This window comes from Dermochelys coriacea, chromosome 1, assembly GCF_009764565.3.
Source record: "Dermochelys coriacea isolate rDerCor1 chromosome 1, rDerCor1.pri.v4, whole genome shotgun sequence".
NCBI classification, from domain to species: Eukaryota; Metazoa; Chordata; order Testudines; family Dermochelyidae; genus Dermochelys; species Dermochelys coriacea.
Genome location: NC_050068.2, coordinates 114,108,737 through 114,121,881, shown reverse-complemented (window position 1 = coordinate 114,121,881; position 13,145 = coordinate 114,108,737). Strand labels below are relative to the sequence as shown.

Sequence of the window (13,145 nt, the reverse complement as noted above, 5' to 3'; positions counted from 1 at the left end):
GCCCTCTACACCAACATTCCACATAAAGATGGACTACAAACCGTCAGGAACAGTATCCCCGATAATGTCACAGCTAACCTGGTGGCTGAACTTTGTGACTTTGTCCTCACCCATAACTATTTCACATTTGGGGACAATGTATACCTTCAAATCAGTGGTACTACTATGGGTACCCAAATGGCCCCACAGTATGCCAACATTTTTATGGCTCACTTAGAACAACACTTCCTCAGCTCTCGTCCCATAATGCCCCTACTCTACTTGCACTACATTGATGACATCTACATCATCTGGACCGATGGAAAAGAAGCCCTTGAGGAATTCCACCATGATTTCAACAATTTCCATCCCACCATCAACCTCAGCCTGGACCAGTCCACACAAGAGATCCACTTCCTGGACACTACGGTGCTAATAAGCGATGGTCACATAAACACCACCCTATACTGAAAACCTACTGACCACTTTTCCTACCTACATGCCTCCAGCTTTCACCCAGATCACACCACACAATCCATTGTCTACAGCAAAGCTCTACGATACAACCGCGTTTGCTCCAACCGCTCAGACAGAGACAAACACCTACAAGATCTCTATCAAGCATTCTTACAACTACAATACCCACCTGCTGAAGTGAAGAAACAGATTGACAGAGCCAGAAGAGTACCCAGAAGTCACCTACTACAGGACAGGCCCAACAAAGAAAAGAACAGAAGGCCACTAGCCATCACTTTCAGCCTCCAACTAAAATCTCTCCAACACATCATCAAGGATCTACAACCTATCCTGAAGGACGACCCATCACTCTCACAGATCTTGGGAGACAGGCCAGTCCTTGCTTACAGACAGCCCCCCAGCCTGAAGCAAATACTCACCAGCAACCACACAGCACACAACAGAACCACTAACCCAGGAACCTATCCTTGCAACAAAGCCCGTTGCCAACTCTGTCCACATATCTATTCAGGGGACACCATCATAGGGCCTAATCACATCAGCCACACTATCAGAGGCTCGTTCACCTGCGCATCTACCAATGTGATATATGCCATCAATGCCAGCAATTCCCCTCTGCCATGTACATTGATCAAACTGGACAGTCTCTACGTAAAAGAATGAATGGACACAAATCAGACGTCAAGAATTATAACATTCAAAAACCAGTTGGAGAACACTTCAATCTCTCTGGTCACTCGATCACAGACCTAAGAGTGGCTATCCTTCAACAAAAAAGCTTCAAAAACAGACTCCAACGAGCGACTGCTGAATTGGAATTAATTTGCAAACTGGATACAATTAACTTAGGCTTGAATAGAGCCTGGGAGTGGATGGGTCATTTACACAAAGTAAAACTATTTCCCCATGTTATTTCCTCCCCTCCCCAACCCCCACTGTTCCTCAGACGTTCTTGTCAACTGCTGGAAATGGCCCACCTTGATTATCAGCACTAATGGTTTTCTTCCTCCCTTTCCCCCCTCCTCCCTCCTGCTGGTAATAGCTCATCTTAAGTGATCACTCTCCTTACAGTGTGTATGATAAAATCCATTGTTTCATGTTCTCTGTATGTGTATGCAAATCTCCCCACTGTATTTTCCACTGAATGCATCCGATGAAGTGAGCTGTAGCTCACAAAAGCTTATGCTCAAATAAATTTGTTAGTCTCTAAGGTGCCATAAGTACTTCTTTTCTTTTTGCGAATACAGACTAAAACAGCTGCTACTCTGAAACCAGTATATATATACAGGAGCTGGGGCTTTAAGAAAACCCCCATCTATCATGAGACTTGTGATAACATATAATATTTGACATACAATAAAAACATAGTCAAGTTATTCACAGCCTGGCCTCCAACCAGCCATGAACTTGATTTGTCTCTGGACTAACAAATATCTATGTAAGCGTAATTCTAAATGATTCAATATGAGCCATGAGGCAAGGTCATCTTCCTAAACAAGACCTCTAATTCACATTCTTTTCAGCTGCTGCTTTTTTTCTATTTTAAAAATGATTAAAATCCAAATGATTGACATTCTTCCAGATTTTTATTCTTCCTGTTCTTTATTTATTATCTGCACTTTCGTAATTATGAAAATGTAGCATATTAAAAAAATTTCCAAGTCATTTCTGAAGGCCATGTCCCCCTGGGAAACGCAGTGCCAAACACTTAAGCCAAGTGCCTTGGGCTTCCCTCATATGATTGAAAACACACTTTCATTTTAAGCCCTTATTTGCAATTACCTTTGTATTGATGTTTCTCATTAGTGCTCTTCCAATTACCTTTGTATTGATGTTTCTAATGATTGTTTTTCTCCCATAAGTAATTTTGAGGGATAAGTTTGAAGAAAATACTTTCAGCCATTTCAGTTATCTAAGAATGAAAGAACAGATTTTTTCCCTAGTTCAAAAAATTTGCAGATGTTTCTCCCTGTTCCTCATTTAGTGAAAATGGATTAGATCTAAATATTTACATACTACATTATGGGCCAGATCTTCAGTTGGGGGTCAATAATTATAGCTGGATTGCCTGCCATCAGTGGAGCTATGCTGATTTACTCTGGGGAGGAATTAGCCCTGTGTTTGCCTCAGTGAAGAGCGGGTGCTTTGTTATGTTAGGAAAAAAATAACTTATAAAGGAGTGCAAATAACATGTTACATCATGTGTTCAGGATATTATTTTTCCATAGTGATTTAAATGTGCCCCCTAAAATCCCGCCCTAGCCCTTCCTCCTCCCAAAATGACAGAGAGGAACCTTAATTTGGTACCATGGGAGTGGTAGGATTTATAGAGCCTGTCTTTAGGGAACAAACGTGGTCTGTGGAGTTCTGGGTCTTTCAGTTCCTTGAGAGGACCAGAATGTGTTGTAGGGAGGACTTAATAAACCAAGGTCATTCTCCGGTACTCCATTGAAAAATAGAGTGCCTGTCTGTTCTCTTCAGAATATACCCCTAGAAGTATGAAATCTTCCTCTGATGATTCATAGATTCATAGATACTAAGGTCAGAAGGGACTATTATGATCATCTAGTCTGACCTCCTGCACAATGCAGGCCACAGAATCTCACCCACCCACTCTTGCAAAAAACCTCTCACCTATGTGTCAGCTATTGAAGTCCTCAAATTGTGGTTTAAAGATTTCAAGGAGCAGAGAATCCTCCAGCAAGTGACCCGTGCCCCATGCTACAGAGGAAGGCGAAAAACCTCCAGGGCCTCTTCCAATCTGCCATGGAGGAAAATTCCTTCCCGACCCCAAATATGGCGATCAGCTAAACCCTCAGCATATGGGCAAGATTCACCAGCCAGATACTACAGAAAATTCTTTCCTGGGTAACTCTGATCCCACCGCATCTAACATCCCATCACCGGCCATTAGGCCTATTTACCATGAATATTTAAAGATCAATTAACTACCAAAATCATGTTATCCCAACATACCATCTCCTCCATAAACTTATCGAGTTTAATCTTAAAGCCAGATAGATCTTTTGCCCCCACTGCTTTCCTTGGAAGGCTATTCCAAAACTTTACTCCTCTGACGGTTAGAAACCTTCATCTAATTTCAAGTCTAAACTTCCTGGTGGCCAGTTTATATCCATTTGTTCTTGTGTCCACATTGGTACTGAGCTTAAATAATTCCTCTCCCTCTCTGGTATTTATCCCTCTGATATATTTATAGAGAGCAATCATATTTCCCCTCAACCTTCTTTTAGTTAGGCTAAACAAACCAAGCTCCTTGAGTCTCCTTTCATAAGACAAGTTTTCCATTCCTCAGATCATCCTAGAGGCCCTTCTCTGTACCTGTTCCAGTTTGAATTCATCCTTCTTAAACATGGGAGACCAGAACTGCTCACAGTATTCCAGGTGATGTCTCACCAGTGCCTTGTATAACGGTACTAAAACCTCCTTATCCCTACTGGAAATACCTCTCCTGATGCATCACAAGACCACATTAGCTTTTTTCACAGCCATATCACATTGGCGGCTCATAGTCATCCTATGATCAACCAATACTCCAAGGTCCTTCTCCTCCTCCTCCGTTACTTCTAATTGATGCATCCCCAGCTTATAACTAAAATTCTTGTTATTAATTCCTAAGTGCATAACCTTACACTTCTCACTAGTAAATTTCATCCTATTACTATTACTCCAGTTTACAAGGTCATCCAGATCTTCCTGTATGATATCCCGGTCCTTCTCTAAATTGGCAATACCTCCCAGCTTTGTATCATCCACAAACTTTATTAGCACACTCCCACTTTTTGTGCTGAGGTCAGTAATAAAAAGATTAAATAATATGACTCACTCTTTGGTTGTTTCCAATGCTATTGAAAAATGTCCTATTTTGTATTGTGGTTTTTTTTACTTTCTAAGAACTGGAGGGTGATGAACTGAGTTTAACTTAATTCCACAGGGTCTCCAGCGCCTAGGTGCTTCTGAGAACAGCTGTGCAATTACTCCGACATCCAGCAGTAAAAGGGGAATTTTGGAACACAGTGTTCACACATCATGTGAGAAATGGGGGCTGGGTGACTGTATGAACTCAAAAGCATGTTGCGAACTCTCATGATATTTAGTGTTTTTCTTAAAGCCTGAGCTCCCGGTGGCAAGTTATCACATAAGAATCTCAGCTTTCATCTTTTTTCAAATTAGGTCTGTGTCCCTCATGCTGCCAGAGAAAAGACTAAAAACGTGAACCCAAAGGCTCAAAAACCGGAAGGCAAATTAAAAAAGGACCAAATGTCTATTTTTTTAAAAAAACCCAACCTTATAATTTTTAAATCAAACTTATGATGTTTTGGAGGCCTGACTCATGCTTCTTCTGTGCTAGGGACTGGCAATATTGCATGAACTAAGACTAAAGCAGCCATAGAGCTGCAGTAGAGTCTACAGAACTGTTCTGGATATGTTGCCTGCGGGGAGCGATTTCTTTCCTTCTCAATCCCATACCTCTCCCCTCCCAATGGCAAAGCCCATTTACTCAGACTGTGAGCTAAAGATTTTCTGCTTGAGTTCAGCTAGTGAGTTATATATATGTACTTGAGTGCTTATATCTATGCATAGTCAGTCAGGGCCCTTGATCCTCTCCAACCCTAGCAAGTCATCCCACCCCGTAAGTCACCTTGAATTCTCTGCCTCAAGCGAAGTAGCATTTCTGCTGAGTCGCAGTGCAACGTTGGTCTATACAAACTCAAATCAAGGTGTTAGCAGCTTTTTGTTTTGTCAGGAAAATTAATGCAAGGAAATGTTGTTAATGCAACATTAGAGCTATGATATCACAACAAGTCAAGAAATTACCTGTAGTACTATATACATATTTACAAGTCTCAGTCAGTTCCCCCCCCCCAACCCCTTGCCCCAGTTGTGGCACTTGGCACTACCTTAATATAAGTTATATTATATTGATATATAATATATATAATATATATAATATATATATTATATTATATATGATAATATTATATATATATATATATAATATTATATATGATAAGTTATAACAATAATTGACACTGGTGCAGTCCAGTGTCACTTCTTTAACATCACTGGAGTTACTCTGAAGTTATGCTGATGTAAATGAGAGGAGAATCCAGCCCTATGTATGCACCAAGGGACAAGTAAAGGGCAACACAAAAGCCATGAATGACATTTCCACAAATACCATTTCAGCCATAATGTTGCATTAACAGATTTTTGCATTTAATACTCATTAATCATAAGGCTGAATGTCAGTGGAATTACAACAGAGATGAAGCTGGTCCATTAACGACATTGAAACCTACAGTGTAATTCCCTATGCTCCATGATAGACAAGCCAGTCCTGAAAGAATGATCTGGGGTCCTTGGGCTCTTACAACATTTGCACAAAGTGTACACTAATGGCATCTTTGCCTATATTTGACAGCAGGACAGTCTTCAGACTTGGATGAATCCAGTTCTGGTTAAAAAGACTATTGACTTTAATATACCTTTCAGAAATTACTGGGGCTTACATAGCGGTGTGTCAGTATGACTATAAAGAATTCCATCAGATGGGCAGTTCTTGTCATCTTGTCCATACTGCTGTGAATCAAGCAGGAGGACATTTAACAAAGCCACAATGCTAGATCCCTGAAGACTTACGCAAGGACATTTGTAACTACTGGTGTGACAGCAGCTGTGGGAAGTGTAAATCATCATTAGTTGAATTTTGTGCATATGTGATAGTGGATATGTCACAAAGTTGCTGAACATATTATTGAAAAGGATTATTGCAAAGGGGATGAGGGGCTGATTCCATAACTTTTATTTTTATTCTTTCCCTTATCCAAAGAAGTGAACAGGACCACTCCTGTGAGGAAGGATTATTTGTGTGGGTCAGGTTTGCGAGACTTGACTCAAAGTCTGGAAGAAGCAACAATATGAAGTAGCTTGGAAGTTTCTTTACAGTTTGTTGTGAAATCTAAGGATATATTTCTAGACACAAGTGGTCGGATATCCCCCTTTTTTAAAAAAACACTACAATAATCCCATTGACTTCATAAGAGCTAATCCTGATTTACATTTGTGAGATTAGAATCCAGACCCAAGAAAGAAATAATCTCCCTCATCAGTTACAGATAGTGTCTCTACAGAAGACAGCTCTTCATTCTAATGCTATTTTTTTTGTTTTCTCTTTATGATAGTCTCCTGATTTTGGTCTTAATTCTGCCACTCTTATTTGTGTGGAGTATTGCTTATGGGACTAGTCCCAACATAACACAGGTTGGCAGAACTGGAGCCTTGTTAGGGAAGTGTCTCAGAAAATGAGGTAAGCGCAAGGATAGCTTCTGCAACTCTAGGAAATAATGGGCTGAGGATAATACAGATTGAGCTGATGGGAAATTTTTAGATGAAAAGGTTTTCCATAGAAAAATGCAATTAAGATGAAATCCAGTGTTTCATGGGAACATGTTGGTTTCAACAACATTTGTTGGGAAAATGGTTTCATTTCAATAATATTGAAATGTTTAACTTCATTTTGACTTTAAATTAATTTTAATATAAATCTTATTTATATTCAATACTTATTATGTAGTATGTATAAATATTAAAAATAAAATCTGAAATGAAACCTTTTTGTAGTATCAAAACAAAATGTTTTGATATTCTGAGATAGAAGTTTTTTGTTTTTGTTTTTTCATTCCAATTCAGAAGAATTTTTTTTTAATGTCAAAATTTTCCATAGAATGCAATTCTGGTTCCTGACCAGATCTAAAACACAGCTATCTTATTGGCTCCTCTGCTTTGCTGAACTTGCTGCATCATGAACTGGACTCGAGTGACTGGTGGGTGTTCTGCTTGGATAATATTCCTTATTTGATGAGGCAGCAGAAACACACATTCTAGTCAGTAATTTCTTCTGAGCAGTAATGTTATGTATTACATTTGGACAATGACAAAAGGTGAAAGAAAAATCCAGACTTGTGGAAGAAAAGAAAATGTCTCAAGAATTCTTTGTAAAAAAATATAACCTTTATTCTGCCGAGAAGATCCTGCTGCAAGAAGTCAGTCTTTGATAGATACCTGTTGCTACAAAAATTTTCTACTCCTTATGGTGTTTGGGATAATAGCTGGAATAAAGGATCATAGGTGTTTCCTTTGCTTGCACAGATTCCATCTGGAAATTGCTGTTAAACCATTCCCCTGTCACTACCCTCCTGCCCCCAGTCCAGACTTTACTGATTAAAGGATGTGCAAAGCTACAGAGTAGTCAAGAAGTATAGATGAGATTTCAGTTTTCTGGTGTAAAAACAGAACAAAAAAACATTCTGCAGACTAATTATCCAATCTCAGCTCCTGTTTCTAGCTGAAGGGGAAAACATCACAAGAGGACAATAAACAGAAACAGTACTCTGTAAGCAGCATGAACTGAAAAATATTCACTGCAGAATTAACATTCACAAGCAAAACTACAGGCATACATCCCCAAGTTTCAAAGCCACATGTCAACATGTCATAATCAGAGACAATCCTCCCACAGGTCAGAGCAAACTAAAGGTCATCTATTTAAAATGCTAGCTCAAAAAATCTCAGTGTATAACACAGGCTATTCAACAACAACAAAGTCAAGTGCTCATTTCAAATGAGATCATTTTCAGCTCTACAAGTCCCGGACCATGTCAAAGACAAGACCAATCTTTAGAGGGGAAAAAATTATTCAAAATCAGATTGCTCATGGGGTTGGGGCAAGAAAAAACAGAACAAACCATCCAAGGTGAAAGTAAATTGCTCCTTGGCAAGGTGGGGGAGGGTGGCTCTGTGCCCCCAGAAGGGGCAGGGCCTTGGGTGAAAGGGACAGGGCTGGGGCCAGACTCCCCCAGCCAGCCCTTCAGCGCTACCTGGCCTGCGCTGCCCGGAGCTCCAGTGGCAATTTAAAGGGCCTGGGGCTCCGGCCGCTGCTGGGAGCCCCAGGCCCTTTTAAATCACTGGGCCCTGGGGCAGCTGCCCCTTCCCCCACCCTCCTCAGCGGTTCTGACAATATGGTCCTTAAAGTGCTGTTGTGGCAGTGCTTTAACGTCGGCTGTGTACCAGCCTGCACCGGCAGCCCCTTTCTTTCCGGTACGCCATGCTGGCTTACTTTCACCTCTGCAAATCATACTCTTTCTATCCACACTTTAGAGATGGTACCTTGGGATGGGGCAGAAGTTTGGAGGGCACCAGATAAAATGTAAGAGAACTATCCATGAAGGTCAAAAAACTCGGAGGACTTTCACTACCTCTTCTTTCCTTCCAAATAGTGATGACAAACTGGCAGACGCTTGGCAAGTTCAGGTTGAGTACCTTGTTGCCCCCTTCCTGTAATATTCCTTTCATCACCATAAAGATTAGCATGGGACACAGCTGTCTTAGAGCTGGGTCCCTAAGCAACCATGAGTTGGTTGAGTTCAGGATCCTGACGCAGGGAAGAAAGGTAAGCAGCAGGATACGGACCCTGGACTTCAGGAAAGCAGACTTTGACTCCCTCAGGGAACAGATGGCCAGGATCCCCTGGGGGACTAACATGAAAGGGAAGGGAGTCCAGGAGAGCTGGCTGTATTTCAAGGAATCCCTGTTGAGGTTACAGGGACAAACCATCCCGATGAGTCGAAAGAATAGTAAATATGGCAGGCGACCAGCTTGGCTTAATGGTGAAATCCTAGCGGATCTTAAACATAAAAAAGAAGCTTACAAGAAGTGGAAGGTTGGACATATGACCAAGGAAGAGTATAAAAATATTGCTCGGGCATGTAGGAAAGATATCAGGAGGGCCAAATCGCACCTGGAGCTGCAGCTAGCAAGAGATGTCAAGAGTAACAAGAAGGGTTTCTTCAGGTATGTTGGCAACAAGAAGAAAGCCAAGGAAAGTGTGGGCCCCTTACTGAATGAGGGAGGCAAGCTAGTGACAGAGGATGTGGAAAAAGCTAATGTACTCAATGCTTTTTTTGCCTCTGTTTTCACTAACAAGGTCAGCTCCCAGACTGCTGTGCTGGGCAACACAAAATGGGGAAGAGATGGCCAGCCCTCTGTAGAGATAGAGGTGGTTAGGGACTATTTAGAAAAGCTGGACGTGCACAAGTCCATGGGGCCGGACGAATTGCATCCGAGAGTACTGAAGGAATTGGCGGCTGTGATTGCAGAGCCCTTGGCCATTATCTTTGAAAACTCGTGGCGAACGGGGGAAGTCCCGGATGACTGGAAAAAGGCTAATGTAGTGCCCATCTTTAAAAAAGGGAAGAAGGAGGATCCTGGGAACTACAGGCCGGTCAGCCTCACCTCAGTCCCTGGAAAAATCATGGAGCAGGTCCTCAAAGAATCAATCCTGAAGCACTTAGAGGAGAGGAAAGTGATCAGGAACAGTCAGCATGGATTCACCAAGGGAAGGTCATGCCTGACTAATCTAATCGCCTTTTATGATGAGATTACTGGTTCTGTGGATGAAGGGAAAGCAGTGGATGTATTGTTTCTTGACTTTAGCAAAGCTTTTGACACGGTCTCCCACAGCATTCTTGTCAGCAAGTTAAGGAAGTATGGGCTGGATGAATGCACTATAAGGTGGGTAGAAAGCTGGCTAGATTGTCGGGCTCAACGGGTAGTGATCAATGGCTCCATGTCTAGTTGGCAGCCGGTGTCAAGTGGAGTGCCCCAGGGGTCGGTCCTGGGGCCCGTTTTGTTCAATATCTTCATAAATGATCTGGAGGATGGTGTGGATTGCACTCTCAGCAAATTTGCGGATGATACTAAACTGGGAGGAGTGGTAGATACGCTGGAGGGGAGGGATAGGATACAGAAGGACCTAGACAAATTGGAGGATTGGGCCAAAAGAAATCTAATGAGGTTCAATAAGGATAAATGCAGGGTCCTGCACTTAGGATGGAAGAATCCAATGCACCGCTACAGACTAGGGACCGAATGGCTCGGCAGCAGTTCTGCGGAAAAGGACCTAGGGGTGACGGTGGACGAGAAGCTGGATATGAGTCAGCAGTGTGCCCTTGTTGCCAAGAAGGCCAATGGCATTTTGGGTTGTATAAGTAGGGGCATAGCGAGCAGATCGAGGGACGTGATCGTTCCCCTCTATTCGACACTGGTGAGGCCTCATCTGGAGTACTGTGTCCAGTTTTGGGCCCCACACTACAGGAAGGATGTGGATAAATTGGAAAGAGTACAACGAAGGGCAACAAAAATGATTAGGGGTCTAGAGCACATGACTTATGAGGAGAGGCTGAGGGAGCTGGGATTGTTTAGTCTGCAGAAGAGAAGAATGAGGGGGGATTTGATAGCTGCTTTCAACTACCTGAAAGGGGGTTTCAAAGAGGATGGCTCTAGACTGTTCTCAATGGTAGCAGATGACAGAACGAGGAGTAATGGTCTCAAGTTGCAATGGGGGAGGTTTAGATTGGATATTAGGAAAAACTTTTTCACTAAGAGGGTGGTGAAACACTGGAATGCGTTACCTAGGGAGGTGGTAGAATCTCCTTCCTTAGAGGTTTTTAAGGTCAGGCTTGACAAAGCCCTGGCTGGGATGATTTAACTGGGACTTGGTCCTGCTTTGAGCAGGGGGTTGGACTAGATGACCTTCTGGGGTCCCTTCCAACCCTGATATTCTATGATTCTATGATTCTATGATTCTATGTACCCTGATGTGCTCCAAATCCCAGGGTGCCCAAGACAGGGATTAATTGACCCAAGTTTCCTAGCATACCATGATGTATAACATTCAGCTGGGAAACGTCATACTGGGTGCAGTGCTGCAAAAGGAAGAGCAGTTGTTATCAGAGAAGGAGACAAGAGGGTTCAGAAGCTAGAGGAGACAAAATGGTGATCAGAAGAGGTAAGGAAAGATTTATAAAACAGGCAAACCCACTCACATTGACAATGCTCACACCTAATCCTCTCAGCTGACAAAATCTTCCCATACTGCTAACATATATCTTGACCTTTCCCTCTCCAGTCACCAAAACTTATCTGCCCCCTGACTCCTGCCCAAGATCCCCTTAATTTATCTGTGGCGCGTGGTAATGTTGTAAAAGAATAAAATGAGCCCAAAGTCATTTTGTTTTTGAAAGTTTGGGTGACAAAGTACATACCTTGCATGTGTACATAGAAATACACACAGGAATAATTATGAATAGCATGCTTAAAAAACTCTGAAGCCACAATTTATGGGACCAAGAGACAACCCTACACTATGGAAATTCATTGAATTCCTTAGACCTTGAGGAAAATCCTGGCCCTATGGAAATCAATGGGAGTTGTGTCATTGACAGCAAGGGCATTTGGATTTCATCCTTCGCATCTTTTTCACATTTATATATAATAGTCAGAATCTAATCTTTTAACTGAGTAAATCAATGAACTTCTACTTTTTTCATTCCATTTCCTGTCAAAACAATGGGCTGGATTCAGACAGAAAGTCAGAAATAAACAAATTTCTGACACTAGTTTTATTTATTTGTTCTCCCACACTCTTCAGCTCCTCTGCCCCCACCTTTTGATTAAGTACTTTCCAAATTTTGAAAAGCACTTAATGAATCATTCCAAGTCTGGTTAATATTAATAGTAATGAGCTTTATTATATTGGAATGGGCTCATTACCATGCAGCTGTCAGCTTTGTGATGCCAAATAGGCTTCTGCTAGCAGATCCATCCATATACCAACTTGCAAGAGAGAGAATGAGGCCTGATTCTCATTTGCTTCAAGGTCTGTCCTTTTATACCACTCTGGAAAGAAGTGATGAAAAGGAGGAGTGTAAATGAGAATCAGTCCCTGAAATTTTCAAATGTACATGTGGGCATATCATTGTACGGGCCTGATCCAAAGCCCATGAAAGTCACTGGGTATCTTTCCGTGGCCTTCCATGAGCTTTGGGTCATGCCCTGCATGTATGGATGGGGGTGTGATTCCCGGCTTGAGGAGCCATACCCTTGCTAGCTCTGATTGAGCTAGCGTGCTAAAAATAGAGCATGGATGTGGAGATGCAAGCACTGGGAGGGGGGGGGTCACTCCAATGAGTGCTCAGTGTCTTGGACAGGTACTCACTCAGGGCAGCTAGCTCTTCCCACTGCGTGCACCACTGTGGAGATACTTTGTTTAGTGTGCTAGTATGCTGAGAGCTAGTGTGGTTGTATCTCCTCGAGCTGGGCATCAAATTCCCCATTCAGAGCAGAGACATGCCCTAGGTATGTATGCACATAGCAGGGTCGGATTTGATACACATCTCTCTTGGGACCTAAGCTAAGAGAGAAGGAAAGGGCTGAAAAGGCCTGAAAAGGCCAATGTTTAGCTGGGACCCTGACACCAGAAAAAGATGAGCAGGCTGAAAGGCAGGGGCACTTTGAATGTTGGACTGAAGAACAGATTTTCTGGGATCTCTGGGGGTAATATTTCCTCAAGGAAGTCAGGTAGGATTTCTCATTCTAGGCCAGGCTAAATGGAAAGAGGGGCTAGACTTCTCTGAACTCCCTTAAATCAGGTCAGTGGATGGTAGGCTTTGTCTTCTTGGTCATGTCTGCATCTCTGGGGTCCTCTACTTCTTCAGGTGAGCTGCCCTGGGGTTAAAGGTCTCTGAAGCCTGTGTCCATAGGATTGCCATTGATGCATGCCTGTGAAGCTGCCTTTACATTTCCCTTTAGCAAAAGCAGTGACCACTTAC

General features: G+C 42.3%; 1 protein-coding gene across 5 annotated transcripts in view; it reads right to left on the bottom strand.

The window, feature by feature from the left end:
• The window catches only part of ST6GAL2 (ST6 beta-galactoside alpha-2,6-sialyltransferase 2), a 275,950-nt gene that overhangs the window by 202,386 nt on the left and 60,419 nt on the right, over positions 1 to 13,145 (bottom strand). Inside the window, exon 2 of one of the 5 annotated variants that reach the window (XM_043509987.1) lies at positions 11,129 to 11,240. The exons of the other annotated variants lie outside the window; for them this stretch is intronic. The gene's annotated coding sequence lies outside the window, so the exon portion shown is untranslated. The remainder of the gene's footprint in view (positions 1 to 11,128; positions 11,241 to 13,145) is intronic. 5 annotated transcript variants of the gene reach the window in all.